This window comes from Triticum dicoccoides, chromosome 1A (genome assembly GCF_002162155.2).
Source record: "Triticum dicoccoides isolate Atlit2015 ecotype Zavitan chromosome 1A, WEW_v2.0, whole genome shotgun sequence".
NCBI lineage: Eukaryota > Viridiplantae > Streptophyta > Magnoliopsida > Poales > Poaceae > Triticum > Triticum dicoccoides.
This window is the reverse complement of record NC_041380.1, coordinates 218,042,487-218,059,646: the sequence shown is the minus strand read 5'-3', so window position 1 is coordinate 218,059,646 and position 17,160 is coordinate 218,042,487.

Genomic DNA, 17,160 nt, shown 5'->3' with positions numbered 1-17,160 from the left:
GCAAGCACAGCGAGGGGTCGAGGGGGAGACGGTGCGTGCGGTGGTGCTCGTCGGTGGCGGCGGCGCATTCGGTGAGCGAGAGGGAGAGGCGAACAGGGGGGAAGAGGGGCACGGGGAGAGGGGAGCGGTGCAGGGGGTGCGTGGCGTCGTCCGGGGAGGCCAGGGAGGAAGCAAGAGGTGGCTAGGGGGGGAAGCAGGAGGTGGCCGGGGCAGCGTCGGCGAGCGCCACGCCTCGCCTCTGCTCGTCCTCCTGGCAGAGGAGGAAGAGGACAAAGGAGCAGGAGGTGGGCTGGGCCGGCTGGGGGAACTGGGCCGGCGCTGGTAAGCAGGTAAGTGGCCCAGGTGGCCTCTCTCCCTTTTTTTTATTTCTATTTTAGTTACTGTTTTCTATTTTCTGTAATTGTGTTTGGATTTATTAAAAATGCCAGAGCATTTCCAAAAATCATGCAACTGACTGTGGCCACTGTTTGGAATATTTCCAACAGTAAACATTTCAGTTTGTGATTATTTGAGCATTTAAAATATTATTAGCAATTAAATGCCCAAATGCAAATACTATATAATTTAATTCAAAAATCCAGGAATAGCCTATAAATATGTTCATCATTTTTGGAAGAGGTTTTCACCTTTAACAGAAATTATGAACATTTCCAAAGGGCATTCTGGGTTATTGAAAATATTTTTATTGAACCTAGTTAAATTTCATTTGGTGCTAGGGTTTCAACAATCCCCATTTCAAATTTAAATGAAATTTAAACATGGTGCAACACTCTAATGCATGCACTAGGCATTGCCAGAACTAGGGATGTGACACTTGTCGCTGCCAGTCATGTCATGGGAACACTTTATTAGAGGCGCAACAAGTTATTTTTGTAATATAACTCTATCTTAGGCAAAAAATTGCTGTGTTACTTCCTTTATTCGACTCTTGGTTTTGTATGGTTCTGCCCTACGCTTTCTAGGGAAACTTGCCGGTGCAGGCACCCTTGCCGCGAGCGCCGAGTGCGGAACTTCAGCAGCCTGCTGGCGGGGTCGCTACCGACAAGCAACCTTGTCGCAACTAGTTGCAGCTCACTTAAGTTGTTGAGCGGACTCGAAACAAAGTAAGGGCGCTAGCGGCTCACTTAAGTTGCTGAGCAGACTCGAAGCAAAGTAACGGCGCTAGCAGCTCACTTAAGCTGTTGAGCGGACTCTAAACAAAGTAAAGGCGCAACCAGCTACGAGTTGGTTCCTCCGCGCACAGGTTTTCCATACAAAGCACGGTCGTTCAAGGAAAATAACTCAAAAACTTAAAAAACTGATTGCTCAAGCTTTAGCAACTTAGCTTTTCTGTCGTCTGCTTCCCAGCAAGGAGAAACTTTCTTGAACGGCCTGGTCCATACCATTGTCTTCTCCTCCCCCCCCTGGTAAACCTTGTGGGCGAGGGAACCTTCCTTCTTTTGAGAAAGAAACAGAGAAATAAAGTAATGATATGGAGCCTGGGGCTCGTTATCGCTTACCGGGGTCTAGTGCTGCACAAAGTGTCAGATAACATATGCGAAAAGGATTATAGCATAAAAAACTAACAAGATGTGCGGGGCACATGAGCTTTACTGGTGCACGGGGTCTGCACCCGGCTTTGTACAAAGGATTACATGCAACAGCGGCAAGACTTGTACAAAAGGTGGTTGCTGGAAAAGCTTCCGGCAACCGCGCCTTACGGGTAAAACTTACGAAGATGTTCAATGTTCCAGGAGTTTCTCACCAGAATGCCATCTTCGGTCTCAAGGCGGACAGCGCCGGGCCTAGTGACTCGTTTCACCCGATAAGGGCGTTCCCACTTCGGCGTCAACTTGTTGGAATTCTTGGCGGACTGAACACGCCGAAGAACAAGGTCGCCTTCCTCGAAGCTCCTGGCTTTAACTTTGCGGCTATGGTAGCGACGCAAAGCTTGCTGGTAGCGAGCGGCTTGCACAACAGCCTGGAGACGGTCTTCCTCAAGGAGCAGCGCGTCATCTTGTCGCAGCTGCTCTTGCTCGAGCTCATCATAAGCGAGCACTCGAGGCGACCCGTAAACGAGTTCCGTGGGGAGAACTGCCTCCGCTCCGTAGACTAGAGCGAAGGGTGTCTGGCCAGTGGCTCGATTTGGTGTCGTCCTGATCGACCAAAGAACCACCGGCAGCTCCTCGGTCCAGTTTCTTCCGCACTTGTGCAGCCTATCGAAAGTTCTAGTCTTGAGGCCTCGCAGCACTTCAGCATTTGCCCGCTCTACTTGACCGTTGCTTCTCGGATGAGCAACAGAAGCGAAGCAGATCTTGGCGCCAAGATCTTGGACGTACTGCATGAAGGTGCGGCTCGTAAATTGCATGCCGTTGTCGGTGATGATCCTGTTAGGTATCCCGAAACGGCAAACAATCGACCTGAAGAACTTGACTGCTGACTGTGCTGTCACCTTCCTCACTGGTTCCACTTCCGGCCACTTTGTGAACTTGTCGATTGCAACGTACAAGAACTCAAAGCCCCCGACAGCTCGGGGGAAGGGGCCGAGGATGTCGAGCCCCCAGACCGAAAATGGCCAGGATAAAGGGATCGTCTGGAGAGCTTGAGCTGGCTGGTGTATCTGCTTGGAATGGAACTGGCACGCTTCACACTTGGTTACTTGTGCAGTTGCATCCTGGAGGGCTGTCGGCCAGAAGAAGCCTTGTCGGAATGCTTTGCCGGCAAGTGCTCTTGCGCCAATGTGGTGACCACATATGCCTCCATGTATCTCTGCCAACAGCTGTTGTCCATCTTCCCGGCAAATGCACTTCAATTTCACACCGTTGAGTCTTATTCTGTACAGTGTGTTGTCGACAAACTTGTACATACTTGACTGCCGGGCTACTCTTTCAGCTTCTTCTTGCTCTTCGGGAAGCTCTCCTGTCTGAAGGAAATGGACAATCCGCTGCGCCCATGCTGGAGCTTGTGGCTCGACAACAAGGACTAAAGGCGTATCTGTTGCTGCGGGAACATCCACTTCTACGGCAAGAACCTGCGGTTCGACCGGAGCGTGATATTCCCCGGCAAGCTTGCCGGAGCAAAACTTGTCGGGAGCGTTTGCTTCAACGGAACAAACCAAGAGGTTCGCCGGAGCAGACTGCTCCTCAGCACTCTTGGCGTCGATCTTGGGGACCTTCTTGGCGGCGGCTTCGGGAAGCTCTGCCGGAAAGTAGTCACCATAAACCAACTTCCTCTTCTTATTCTGTCCAGTTGATGGTGTCACGGATGGTTGAGTCAGCTTGAGCACAAAGATCCCTGGTTCCATAGGTAACTTTAGTGCAGCGCACTTTGACAGGCCATCAGCAATGTCGTTCTGAGCTCGTGGAATGTGTTCCATTTGCAGGCCGTCAAAGTGTTCTTCTAGCTTTCTCACTTCATCAACATAAGCTTCCATCAATGGACTCTGGTAGTTCTTGTTCACTTGGCAGACGACAAGCTGCGAGTCACCCCTTACAATGAGTTTCTTGATCCCAAGGTCGGCTGCGATTCTGAGGCCGGCAAGCAAACCCTCATACTCTGCAGTATTGTTCGTTGCTTGCTCCTTGGGAAAGTGCATCTGGACTACGTACTTGAGGTGCTCTCCGGTGGGTGCGATAAGCAGCACGCCAGCACCGGCGCCTTGCAGCGAGAAGGCACCATCAAAGTACATCAACCACTCTTTTCTTGTCTCCTTGACGGGGATGCTCGTCTCTGGAATTTCTTCGTCTGGGGTTGGCGTCCACTCTGCTATGAACTCTGCCAATGCCCTGCTTTGGATCGTTGCTGTGCTCTCAAACTTGAGGCCAAAGCTTGACAGTTCCAAAGCCCACTCGACAATCCTGCATGTTGCTTCTGGATTCTGCAGTATCCTCTTCAGCGGAAAGCGAGTGACAACTGTGATCTCGTGTGCCTGGAAGTAATGGCGCAGCTTTCTCGAGGCCATGAGGAGGCCGAAAAGCAATTTTTGTACACCAGAGTACCTCGACCTAGCCCCCTGGAGAAGGGAGCTGACAAAGTAAACTGGGCGCTGCACCATCTTCTTCTGCACCTCCTTGCACGTCTGCGCAGACTCAACTTTGTCGGGGCCAGAGCTTGTCGGAGAAGCCCCCTGCTTGTTGCTGGATTCACTTGTCGCGGTCGCTGGCTCATCATCCGCCTCCCTCTCTGCTACTAACGCAACACTAACCACTTGATTGGTTGCCGCTAGATACAGCAGCAACTTCTCTTGTGGCTTAGGTGCGACAAGTATTGGAGTGGAGGACAGGTACCTCTTCAAGTCCTGCAGCGCGGCCTCCGCTTCCGGAGTCCATTTCATTGGACCTGCCTTTTTCAATATTTTGAAAAACGGCAGGGCGCGCTCAGCAGACTTAGAGATAAACCTGCTGAGAGCAGCCACGCAACCGGCAAGCCTTCGCACATCCTTGACGCGCTTCGGTGCTTCAATCTGCTCGATGGCCTTGATCTTGTCGGGGTTGGCTTCAATTCCCCGCTGAGACACAAAGAACCCGAGAAGCTTGCCGGAAGGGACTCCAAACACACACTTCTCGGGGTTGAGCTTGAGGTTGATCTTGCGCAGATTTGCAAAAGTTTCTTCTAAATCTTGGATCAGGGTAGCCTTGTCCTTGCTCTTGACCACTATATCATCCATGTAGGCTTCCACATTTCTGTGTATCTGTGGCTCAAAAGCGACATGGACTACCCTTGCAAATGTTGAACCAGCATTCTTCAACCCAAAGGGCATCTGTACAAAATAGTATGTGCCGCAAGGGGTGATAAATGCGGTTTTTTCCTCATCCTCTTCTGCCATGAAGATTTGATGGTATCCTGAGTATGCATCAAGAAATGAAAGAAAATCACATCCAGCTGTGGAGTCAACAATCTGGTCAATGCGCGGCAAGGGAAATGGATCTTTGGGACAAGCTTTATTGACATCAGTGAAGTCAATACAAAGTCTCCATTTTCCGTTAGCCTTGCGCACGACTCCAGGATTGGCCAACCACGCGGGATGGAGCACTCCTCTGACAAGGCCTGCTGCTTCCAATTTCCTGATCTCTTCTCCAATGAACTCTTTGCGCTCCACTGCCTGCTTTCTGACTCTCTGCTTGACGGGCCGCGCATGAGGACAGACGGCAAGGTGGTGCTCGATTACTTTCCTGGGAACACCGGGGATATCAGACGGTTGCCATGCAAACACGTCGACATTCGCCCGCAGGAAAGCAACGAGCACGCTTTCCTATTTGGGGTCAAGCGTGGCACTGATGGTGAAGGTACCACCAGTGCCGTCCTCCTTGGCGGACACCTTCTTGGTCTCGGGTGGAGCTGCCATCGTTTGCTTGCACTTGCCGGTGGAGCTCGATGGTGCGTCCTCGACGGTAGCGCAGCACTCCGAAGAGGTGCGCTTGCCGGAGTGGGCATCAGAGCTCTTGCCGGACTTTGTTTTCTTCTTCCCCCCGGGAGCTTCAACGGCAAGTGTGTTGTGATCAGCTGTGGCTGCTGCTTCCCGGTAGATCTTGTCGGCGCGGATAAGGGCATCCTTCTTGTCGCCGGGGACAGAGATGACACTTATCGGGCCTGGCATCTTCAGTATGTTGTACGCATAGTGAGAGGCTGCCATAAACTTGGCGAGCGCTGGACGGCCAAGGATCCCATTGTAGGGCAATGGAAAATCGGCAACGTCAAATGTGACCCTCTCAGTTCTGAAGTTCAGCTCGCTGCCGAATGTGACCGGCAGCGTGATCTTCCCCTTCGGCTTGCTCCTTCCCGGGTTGATTCCTTGGAATGTGCCGGTCTCTTCGAGCTCGCTGTCAGGGATCTGAAGTTTCTGGAGGACCACGGAGGATATCAGGTTCAAGCCGGCCCCGCTGTCAACTAGCATCTTCGTGACCTTGAGGTTGCGGATAGTTGGTGAAACCAACATCGGCAAGCACCCGACCGCAGTTACGCGATCAGGGTGATCCTCAATGTCGAAGATGATAGGCGTGCTGGACCATTTCAGAGGCTTGCGTGACTCTATGGATGGCTCTGCTGCATTCACTTCCCGCATCCACTGCTTGAGTTGGCGGTGCGAAGTATGCAGAGAGGCGCCACCGTCAATGCACAGGACCTCTGTAGCTTTCTGAAATTCCTGCTCATCGGCCTCATCATCATCCATGTCTTCGTCATCGTCGTCATCTTCATCCTTGTCACGGCCGCGGGGAGGCCTATCTCCTTGCCGCTGCTGGGCGAGCAGATGAAGATCGCTTTCTTGGCCATGTGGCTTGTGGCCGCCTGTAAAGGCGGCGACAAACTGATGGCACAGATCAGCCCAGGAGGATATGGAGTTGTCCGGCAAGTGCATGAGCTAGGATCTGACATTGGGCTTGAGTACCAGCGGGAAGTAGTTGGCAAGGATCTTGTCGTCCCGTCCCCTGGCAGCCTGCACCGCGATGGTGTAGATGCTGAGAAACTCCGACTGATGCGTCTTGCCGTCGTACTTCTCTGGTACGTCTGGTTTGAAATTCTTTGTGCTGGGCCACTGGACTTGCCGCAGCTCACGGGTGAATGCAGGACAACCTACCGCGTACGGCAGATCGCCTGGTTCCCCTGGCGCATGCATGTCAACAGAGGGCCCAGCGCGCTTGTCGGATTGACGTCGCGCTTCTCTTCGGCGCTCAATGCGGGTTCGAGCATCTTCTTGTTGTCGTTCATGGAGAACTTGGCGCTGGTCGCGACGAGCTCGTGGGTCCGACGACGCGGTGGAGCCGCTGTCGGGGTGGACCCGGTGAGTCGGCGATTTTGGCCTTCGTAGTGGAGAGTGCCTGGAAGTCGCACCTCCCCCAGTCTTGTTGCCATCATCTCGCGTCCGGCTGTCCTGCCACGGCAGCGAGGTGCTTGGATGCCGCACAGTGTCGCTGTTGGCAAAGCCGATGAGGCTCTGGATAGTGGCCCTCCATTCGTCGGTCTTGTCCGCCGTCGGAGGATAGTCTAGGAGCAGCTGGGCCCGCGCCAAGGCTTCCGCCGGCATGGTGGGCGACGGAGGTGAACGGTGCAAGGAGCGGGACATGCTCGGACTCCTAACCAAGTTAGAAGGAGCAGTGTCCCGTCCAGGCGACCGCACCTCGCTGGGGCCAGCATGCTGGCGCGCATGCTGGTCTTGAACGCCACGCGAACCACCAGCTTGATCTTGGCCCAGCGGACGTATGGCGCTGCGAACGCCATGACGCTGCTGGTCCCGCGCCTCCTGAGAGGGACACGGTGCGTGCATGGACGCCGAGGTCTGTGCCGCCTTGTCCTTGGACTTGGCCGCACTGAGAGCTCCCTCGTCGACGCCCATTCTTCCGCCGGCGTCCACTCCACCGTCCGCCTGCTCCGGAGGTGGTGGAAGCGACGCAGACGGGGCTATTGCCCCCGAAGCCTTCTTCTTCGGTGGCATGTCGATGAAGACGATGAAGATTTAGCTCGCGTGCACGCCGGATTGGGTTCGCACAATCTCGATGCCCCCCTACCTGGCGCGCCAGAGATGTCGGGGAGGCTGATTCCACCAACACCTATGGGGACAGGGCCCCTTTCGGTTCGGTGAGGGCGGAGGCCGCATAAAGAGCGGATCGAGGCGGTACACGCGAGCGGTTTTACCCAGCTTCGGGCCGCACGGATGCGTAAAACCCTACTGCTGCTTGTTTGTGTGTATTGAATTCTTGCTCAGGAGCGATGGACGCTGCCAAACTGAGCGTGAGGGTGTTCCTGATGTTTCGAATGAGCCGAACCGGCCGAACCTCCCTCTACGTTGCGCCTGGGCCTCCTTTTATACTTTCAAGGGGTCACCGACAGGTGGCAACGTAGACTAGAAGGGTAAAAATGGAAAAGGATGCGGTAGGTGCAGCTACCGCTACCGTGGATACAGTGCACCCTACCTAACTCTGACGGCAGGGGGACAAAGTCATTAAATGCCTGTCTGAGCTGCCTAAACAGTGCAAAAAGTGACCGTTAGGAGCGCCACTGTTTTCCATGATGGCCTTCTCTTCATCTCCGCTTGCCACCGCGCACCCCTAGCTACGCAGCCTCCTGCCACGTGTGCTTGGGAGAGTCCTGGAGCGACACGTTAGCAGGTGTGCTAGAGCGCGGGCATGAAGTGGGGGTTTCCCGCGGCAAGCTCCTTGCCGCGGTCGTCGTCTTGTCGTGTTTGGGAGCTTGTCGCTCACCGGGCCTTGCCGGGACGCAGGGCGCGTCACGGCAAGCTTTCTTGGTATGCCTTGAGTGGCCTTCCCGGCAAGCTCCTCTTGCCGGGGCCTTGGTTTGAGTACTTTGTTCTTGAATGGTCTTCGAGGGAACCACGGAGGGTCTTGGCGGTCACCCGGCAAGCCTTGCCGCGGGACGCTGCGACTGCCCGTGCACGAGTTTGGGATACTAGGGTACCCCTACTCTAGTACACCGACAACCTCAAACAGCAAATCCTGACCGAAGCCCACACCGCTCCATATTCGATCCACCCTGGAGGAACCAAAATGTATAAGGACATTCAGGAAAGATTTTGGTGGCACGGTATGAAGAGGGATATAGCCACCTTCATTGCATGTTGCGATTCTTGTCAACGCATAAAAGCCGAGCACCAAAAACCAGTCGGACTACTCCAACCAAACATGATACCTGAGTGGAAATGGGACGAAATAGGGATGGATTTCATTGTCGGACTACCTCAGTCAGAACGTGGGAATGATGCCATATGGGTCATCACCGATAGATTAACCAATGTGGCACATTTCATTCAAGTGAAGACAACCCACACCACTCAGAAACTTGCCAAGATTTATCTCTCCCGTATAGTTTGTCTGCATGGAGTTCCAAAGACTATAATATCTGACAGAGGCACTCAGTTCGTCTCGAAATTCTGGGATCATTTACAACAGGCTCTGGGAACTCAGCTAGCATTCAGTACAGCTAGTTCGTCTCGAAACTGAATGCGTGAACCAAATTCTAGAGGACATGCTAAGAGCATGTGTCCTCACCTATGGAACCGGTTGGGAAGAAAGCCTGCCATATGCCGAGTTCGCATACAACAACAGTTACCAATCCAGCCTACAAATGGCACCTTTTGAAGCCCTGTACGGACGGAGGTGTCGTACCCCATTAAATTGGTCAGAGACAGGAGATAGCTGTATCTTCGGCCCAGACATGCTCAAGGAAGCTGAAGAGAAAGTTAGACTCATCAGGGAGCGACTCAAGACAGCGCAAAGTCGACGAAAGAGCTATTACGATCAGAAGCACCGTGAAGTTAGCTTTGAACCCGGTGAATATGTGTACCTACGAGTATCCCCTATGAGGGGCCTGCAACGGTTCAAGGTTAAAGGAAAGCTAGCACCAAGATTTATTGGACCCTTCTGTGTGGTTGCACGGAGAGGCACCGTAGCCTACCAGCTAGACCTACCCAAGGAGCTGTCAGACGTCCACGACGTGTTCCACGTCTCACAGTTGAGGAAATGTGTAAGCAACCCAGAGAAGTAGGTGTCACATGAGAACATTGATGTGCAACCAGACCTCACCTACAGGGAGCGTCCAATAAAGATATTAGAGGAGTCTGAAAGGAGGACCCGTCAAAAAGCAATTAAGTTCTTCAAGGTTCAGTGGAGCAATCACACCGAGGATGAGGTGACATGGGAAAGATAGGACTCTCTCCGGGCAGAATACCCACACCTATTTGAGGATCAGCTGAAATCTCGGGGACGGGATTTTTCTTAAGGGGGTAGGTGTTGTGACACTCCAAAAATTTCAATTTGGTTTCTATCAAAATCTTTATGTGATTTGGAGGAAGCTATTTAAAAATTTTCTTAAACCCTCTCCCCCTCAAAAACTTTTATGACAAATATTTTTGTACTCTTCTCAACCTTGATTTTTGGCCTTGAGAGCTTTTCATTTTTGTCTTGCCTCTACTCAAATTCATTTTTGAAATTTCTTCTATTAAAAAGAAACCCTAGGAGTTATGGGTTTATTCTTTTCCCCATTCAAAGGTTCCTCTTTTGCCATGTCACTTTTTGACATAGCCTTCCAAAACCCCTCCCTGCCTTGGATCAAGTCAGGACTCGCATCTCCAGCAAGTCTCAAGCCATATTTGGCTTTTATTCAATTTACTTTTCCTCAAAAACTATTTCTGCCATTATTTATGGGCCTAGGTGATTTGCAAAGGAAGTACCAAATTTCTTTTGAGTTTTGATCCCAAACCAACTCCTATGACTAGTCCTTAGTACCCTTAACCTAGATCCATCAAGATCCACTTGGCCTCAATTCAAATAATTAAAATTTTGTCCACTACAAGTTTGGACCAGAAATGCCATTTTGGTGAAATTCATATTTTTCTTTTTCCAAAAATTCTGAGATAATTCATGCAGCTTCCAGATACACCAAGAGGACACCTCACCAAAGATCAGCTCCAGAAAAATTTCCCACATGCCAAAATCATTTCATCGAACACCTGGCATGCACTGTTTCTGTCTGGATTCAGAAAAGTTCAGAGATTTAGTGTCTGGGTTCAGGCGACAGTGTCGTTTCGTCAGAACCCGTCGACGATCTCGCCAGTAGCCTCCTTGTATCCTTGCTCCCTATTCCCCCTCCTTATCCAGAGCGCCGCACACTCGTTTGGACGGGCACCACCGTCGATGGTGACGCGTCTCGCCGACGCCGGCAGCTTCTGCGGTGGTGGAGCCACCCGTGGCGGCCAGCAGGGATTGGCACCACCTTTTGGCACCGTCCAGCACCGCCCAAGCCACCCGTGGCCTCCACGTGGCTTTCCGCTTGCCTGTGCATGCTGTGGCACCGTCGCCGTGGCCTGAGCAGCATAGCGCGTGCTCTCTGCCGCCGATGAGTCCCGTGAGCCGTTCCGTTGGGAACGTGGAGTAACACCCAAGGCAGGCCTAGCTTAGCACTTGAACGGAACCAGTGAACCCTCGCGGTGATGCCTAGCTCCCTAATCCACCTGACCGTCCTCTGCCTCGCCGTAATCATCGCCGGTGTTATCCCGTTCACGGCCACCGCCTCGGATCGGCTATAAAAGGAGCCCCCGAGCTCGTTCTCGACCCAGCGCCACACCTCCACCTCACCAGAGCCCTGCCTAGCCACTAGAAGGACCCCGAGGAGGTCACCTTCCCCGACTCCGGCCGCCCCGTTCCGCCTCGGGCTCCGGCTTGATTCACTCAGGTGAGGCCACCCCCGCCTCCCAAACCGCGTCAGCAAACCCCTAGTACACCTAGTACCCTAACCCGAGCCTCAATTCGTTCTTTGCAGCTCTCCTCGGCGAGATCAACCTCACCCGAACCACCGTCCGCCGGAGTTGGGGCCGCCGTCGACGTGGTGCTCACCGACGCTCAACTCCACCACCCACAGGTGCGGAAGAACACGGTGAACATGTTGGTAACCCCCGATCTCCCTGCCTCGCCGTGGATCGCCGCCGGCGACCACCGTGGCCCTCGGGCGCTAGCACTCTGTTTCAGTTTTCAAACCCGACGGGTGGGACCTCCCCGACAGCTTTTTCTTCTTTTTGAAACGTTTTCTGAAAATGCCTTCGGGCAAAATACGTCTTCCCCCTGGACTGACATATTCTAGACTGAAACGTTTTCTGTTTTTATAAAATAAACCCTGAAAACTTTCTGTTTCAATACAGAAAGGTCCCTGGACTAAAACTCTTATAACTTTTAAACAAAAGATGATTTTAACTTGAAACCTTTTCTGTCATCTTTATATTTATGTCTAGTTTTTTGTCATATTTATTTGAAAAATATTTGGGATACTTTTTGTGCACGCACGATATTTATGTAGTATCCGGTTTTTCTTTAAATACGTAGATACCGGGAGGAGTAAAGGAGACGCGTACTTCGCCGAGCTAGACTCCGACTTCTCCGAACCAGGCAAGCATGTTTGAACCTTTGATATGATGAGTGTTTTGCATGTTTGCTTGAGTAGTTTTCTCATGGCATATCTATATAAGCATTTGTGAATGTTATGTACATGCAAGGCAAGCTACCGATGAGCTCCGAGAGGGGGGCACCCCTTAGAGCACGCGATATAAATTTGACCCCATGCTATTCGAGGTTGTAGCCTCCCCGTCTTAAGGTTTTTCTTGAACGTCGCCGAGGGTGATCCCTGGCAATGGAATGTGGAATGGGTGTGTACTGGTTAGACGTGTTTCTTCTAAAACACCGTAAACGGAACTAGTCCTTGTGACTACTGAAATCCGTTGGCCGTGGTTAAAGAGTACAAACTCTGCAGAGTCAAAATCATTCGAGTATCCGTGTCCACGATCAAGGACTTGGACATCATCTTAGTGCTAGTGTTAGTCTCAGTGTCAAATCTCAGTGTCAACCCCGGTGACAGTCTTTGGAGTATAAACATACAACCGAGAGTGGTAAACTCGGTTGAAGGTTATTCAGGTGAATGGACTAACCAGTTTATTATTATATGCTGAGTATTTCCTTGTGATGATTTGAATTCATGAGCTACTTAAATTCGAATGATAAACTATAAGCCCTTTATGTGATGTCGCTCAGACGTCCGGCTGTGGCATTATTGTTATTTACTTTTGATATAAGCCCTTTATGTGATGTCGCGTAGACGTCTGACTGTGGCATTATTGTTATTTACTTTTGATATAAGCCCTTTATGTGATGTCGCGCAGACGTCCGACTGTGGCATTATTGTTATTTACTTTTGATATAAGCCCTTTATGTGATGTCGCTCTGACGTCCGACTGTGGCATCATTGTTATTTATTTTCATTATAAGCCCTTTTCGAGGTGTCGCCTAGACGCCCGACTATGGCACGTCCTGTTATTTACTTTTCAATATAAGCCCTTTATGTGGTGTTGCCTCGACGCCCGACTGCGGCATGCTGAATTTGTTTCCACCTTTCGAGGCGTCGCTTCAGACACCCAATCGGTTTTCAGTTATTTTTATTGGGATTTCGGGAGGACTACCGCCTGATTTCCTCATATTTATCATGCAGTGCAAATCTATTATTTGATTGTGCATACTGACCTGCTCATGTGCATCATGTTTACATTTGTTATATCTTATGTCCGAATTGTCTTGCGAGTACATTCAAAAGTACTCACCTGGCTTGTTGATTTGGCCAGATGTTGACGAAGGCGATCTTATGGATGAAGGGTTCGATAGCGAGTCCGACGCCTAGAGGAGTCCCAGTCAGTCACGTGCGACCCTGGAGTTGTTCAATTGTATTATACATGCTTCCGCCACCCAAATAAAAATCATCAAGCCTCACTCCGACGCTTGATGAGCTGTAAGATTTCAGAGTCATGTCACCCACCTCACTGTGACATATCCACCACCACCTCTATTACGAGTTAGTAGTTATGCCACCATACCCTTGTGTCATATCCACCTCTATGTATAATATAGCCATGCTTGTAATAATTTGTTGAGCATCCTCAGCTCAACCATGTATAATATTAGTACTGCTGGATTTCTGTATCAAGGTTTTGTCTGCCAGTAAGAAGAATTCTTCTGTACTGGTTAATACAAAGGTCGGCTTTTCAATAAATGTTTTATTGGAAAGGCGGTCGTGACACGAGGGGAAGAATGAGAGCGGTGGCGGCGCGGATGGGACTGGGTTAGACTAGGGTTAGACTGATTTGGTTAGGGGGTGGTCTAATATATGGCAAGTGGAATTTTGGTAGGGGCATATCCGTCCCTCCGATCGTAATTGGACGGTCGGGAAAAATAGGCGAGGGAGCCCAAATGAGAAAACGGAGACGTTCTGTAGATGTTTGGGGATGATCCGAACACAACGGTGGTGGCAGTCCGGGTCGAGTTCGGGACAACTTTTGGACCCGCGCGAGGGGGGCTGCGGCTGACGAGAGCGGTTAGGTTCGACCTGGCGGTAGGTAGGGCTATGTAGACGGTCTCGCACTGAGAGAAGAGAAGAGAGGGAGGCCCGGCGACTGTTTTCGGAGACCGAAAATGTCCGATGTGTGCCCGGCTATAATGCAGCTATAGATTAACGGTTGGGCTATCAGACGAACTCCGAATGCGATGAAACTTGACAGGCGGTCTATCTACACTATAATAAGACCACACGCGAACTTCCAACCCATTCCCAGAACATTTTCCGGCCACTTATAAAGTAATATTTCGGACGTGTCGTGGGCGCGTGCAAGGGTGTCTGGACTCAGAACGGACAACGGAAGGAACGGGGAGAACCCAGACGGATGCAAGTTTCAAAAACATGATGATGCAATGCACATGATGACATGATGAAGTGCAACATGCAAGCAAAATACATGGCAACAACAGCGAATAACTCGAAGACACCTGGCACATCGGTCTCGGGGCGTTACAACACTCCACCACTACGAGAGGATCTCGTCCCGAGATCTAGAATGGCACCGGAGGGAAAACGGAAGAGAAAGAGAAGAGGTAAAACTAAGTTGCTTCTTGACAAACAAGTGAAACCAAAGAACCTTGAAAAGTTGAACAAATTGAAAGGAAGAATGCAACGCAGAAGAACAAACTTGAAAGCACTCCGGTAGGGAAGAGTAACAAGCAAGAACAAGTTCGGACAACACTCTGGTTGACAAGAAAAGGAATTGAATAAGAACTTGGTAAGATGAGAAGATACTTGATGAAATCACAACATACCGCCTCCGGAACTATTGAATGAATGGAACAAGGAGTAAGAATGTCACATCCCTAGCTAGTCACTGCTTGTCCTTGCATCAATCTTCTTGCATCATGTTTAAAATTTTGAAAGTTGAATTGGGGAAAGTGGAAAGCCTCAAAAATCATTTCTAAAAATGATCAACATTAAAAAAATTGCTTCAAATAAACCCAAGAAAATGGTCCTGATCATTTCTGAAAACATTGGCAAGAGGTAAAATTCAAACCAGTATTTTTGGAATCACAGAAATATTTATTTGGGTCTTTGAATTAAGTCAATACTTATTTGAATTGGAGATATAAATTCCTATAAATACTTTTATAACTCCAATAATTCTAAAAACTTGTGAGTGGCTCTGAATATGTTGTATCAGGCCACATGATAATTTTCAGAAGCTACAAAAATGATTTGGTTTAGAAACTAAATCAAAACAGAGGAATAAAAATAGAAAACAGTAAGAGAAATAGAAAGACAGAGAGAGCTGACCTGGCCTCACCTATGTAGCCCACCAGAGAGGCCGACCCACCACTGTAGCAGCCCAGCTGGGCAAAGTCAGCCCAGCCCACCACCACAGCCGCCACCGTCTTCAACCTCCTGCCAGTAGGCAGGAGGGCGTGTGCCCGACGCGCCCGCCCACACGCCTGGCCATGTCCTGCTTCCCGTCGCTGCCCTGATGCCCAGGGTGTCGCCACGCACCCCTGGCCCCTCTCGCTCACTCCCTCGAGCTCATCCCCCTCCTCTATATTCTCTCTCGCACGCACCCGAATACGCCCGTCGCCAGCGCTCGCCATAGATGCAGCCACCGCCTTCCCCGCGCCTCTCCGATGTGTCCTTGTGCTCCGCCCCGACCCCCTCTTCCTCCTCACCGAGGCGCGTGACGCTGGAAGCCCTAAAACGCTGGCCATGCCGTCTCCTTCAACCTCGGTCCGCCGAGATCGCCGGCGACCGCACGCCGTCACCAACCCGTCCCCGAGCCCACCGAGCTACTCTACGTGACCCCGGTGAGCTCCTGCTCCGAATCCCCCTCCTTCCCGCGATTATTTCAAGCTCAAACCGCCGACCCCTTGCTGACCGAGCTCAACGCCGCTCGGGCTCGTCGCCGGCACCGCTCCGATGCCCATTTGGTCGCGCCAATGTGCCAAACGACACCGCCGCATCACGTAGTGCCTTGCCCACGCTTTAGTTCGCATGTTTGCTCGCTGCAGCCGCTTTCCCATGCACAGCCGAACTCCGGCCACCACTGTCGAGCTCGCCGGCATCGTTTACGGTGTCCCCGTGTCCAGCAACTTGCACCACTGGATGCGGCAGCTCCCCAGCTTCACGTAGATGGCCTCCGCCGTCATTCTGGTTGTCGGAGTGCAAATCCCGCGCCCTCCGCCGCGTCTGCTGCCACCGGTGGCTAAATGCCAGCGCGTTAGCCCCAGATGACCAAGGGGTTTGACCTCCCCTAGCTCAATGACAGGTGGGGCCTCCCTGCTAACTAACCTAGATTAGGATTAACTAAACTTAGCTAATTTAGCTTAGCTATTGACATGCGGGCCTCGCCCGGCTAACTAAGTTAGTTAGGGCTAATCCTATTTAGGTTAGTTAGGTTAGTCGCTGACAGTGGGCCCAGCCAAGTTAGTTAGGGCTAACTAACTTAGTTAGTTGACTGGGTCACTGACCAGTGGGTCCCACTGGTCAGGTTTGACTTGGTCGACGCCTTTGACCTGCTGACGTCACCTCGACGTCATGCTGACGCAGTATATGCTTCTAGGATTTTAAATAAGTCAGAAATGATTTATTTATTTTCAGAAAATACCCAAAACTTCTAAAAATCATAGAAATTCAACCGTAACTCCAAATGAAATAAATTATATATGAAAATGATCAAAAAAGTCCAATCTATCCATCCGTACCATTTTCATGCATGTTAGAACAACTTATGGCTGTTGTTTAGGCCAAATCATATAAATGGCATTTAAACCCTCACATATGGAGTTTGAATTAAACCTAGGGTTCAAACCAACTTCATTTAATCAGGTTTTAGTTGCATTAGCTCAAATCACAACATCTTGCCACGTCATGATCATGCATCATATTATGCATTGCATTGATTGTGCTTTCTCTCTGTTGCCGGTACCTATCCCCCCCGAGAGTAGACGTTGTTATCAACGACTTGATCAATGACACTGATGAAGAGCTATATTATCTTCGGAAGTGCCAGGCAAGCAAAACCCCCTTGCTCATTCCGATACAATCCCACTCTCTCGCTCCTGCTCTCTTTTACTGCATTAGGACAACAACGATTCATCTGTTACTTGCTGCGGTAGTTGAACCCCTTATCCTCTGCATGACCTGTCATTGCCACAGTAAATAGATGAAACCCACTAGCAGGAGTAGGAGTTGTTTGAGCCCTGATGTGCCTACTCATTCATGCTTGTTTGTCATACCTGCTATTGCATAGAGTCGTGTCAGGTCTGGTTCATCGGGGATGAATCGGAGGTGTGTGCACATGTCCTACTGTGTGTGAGCTAAGTGTGTGAACAC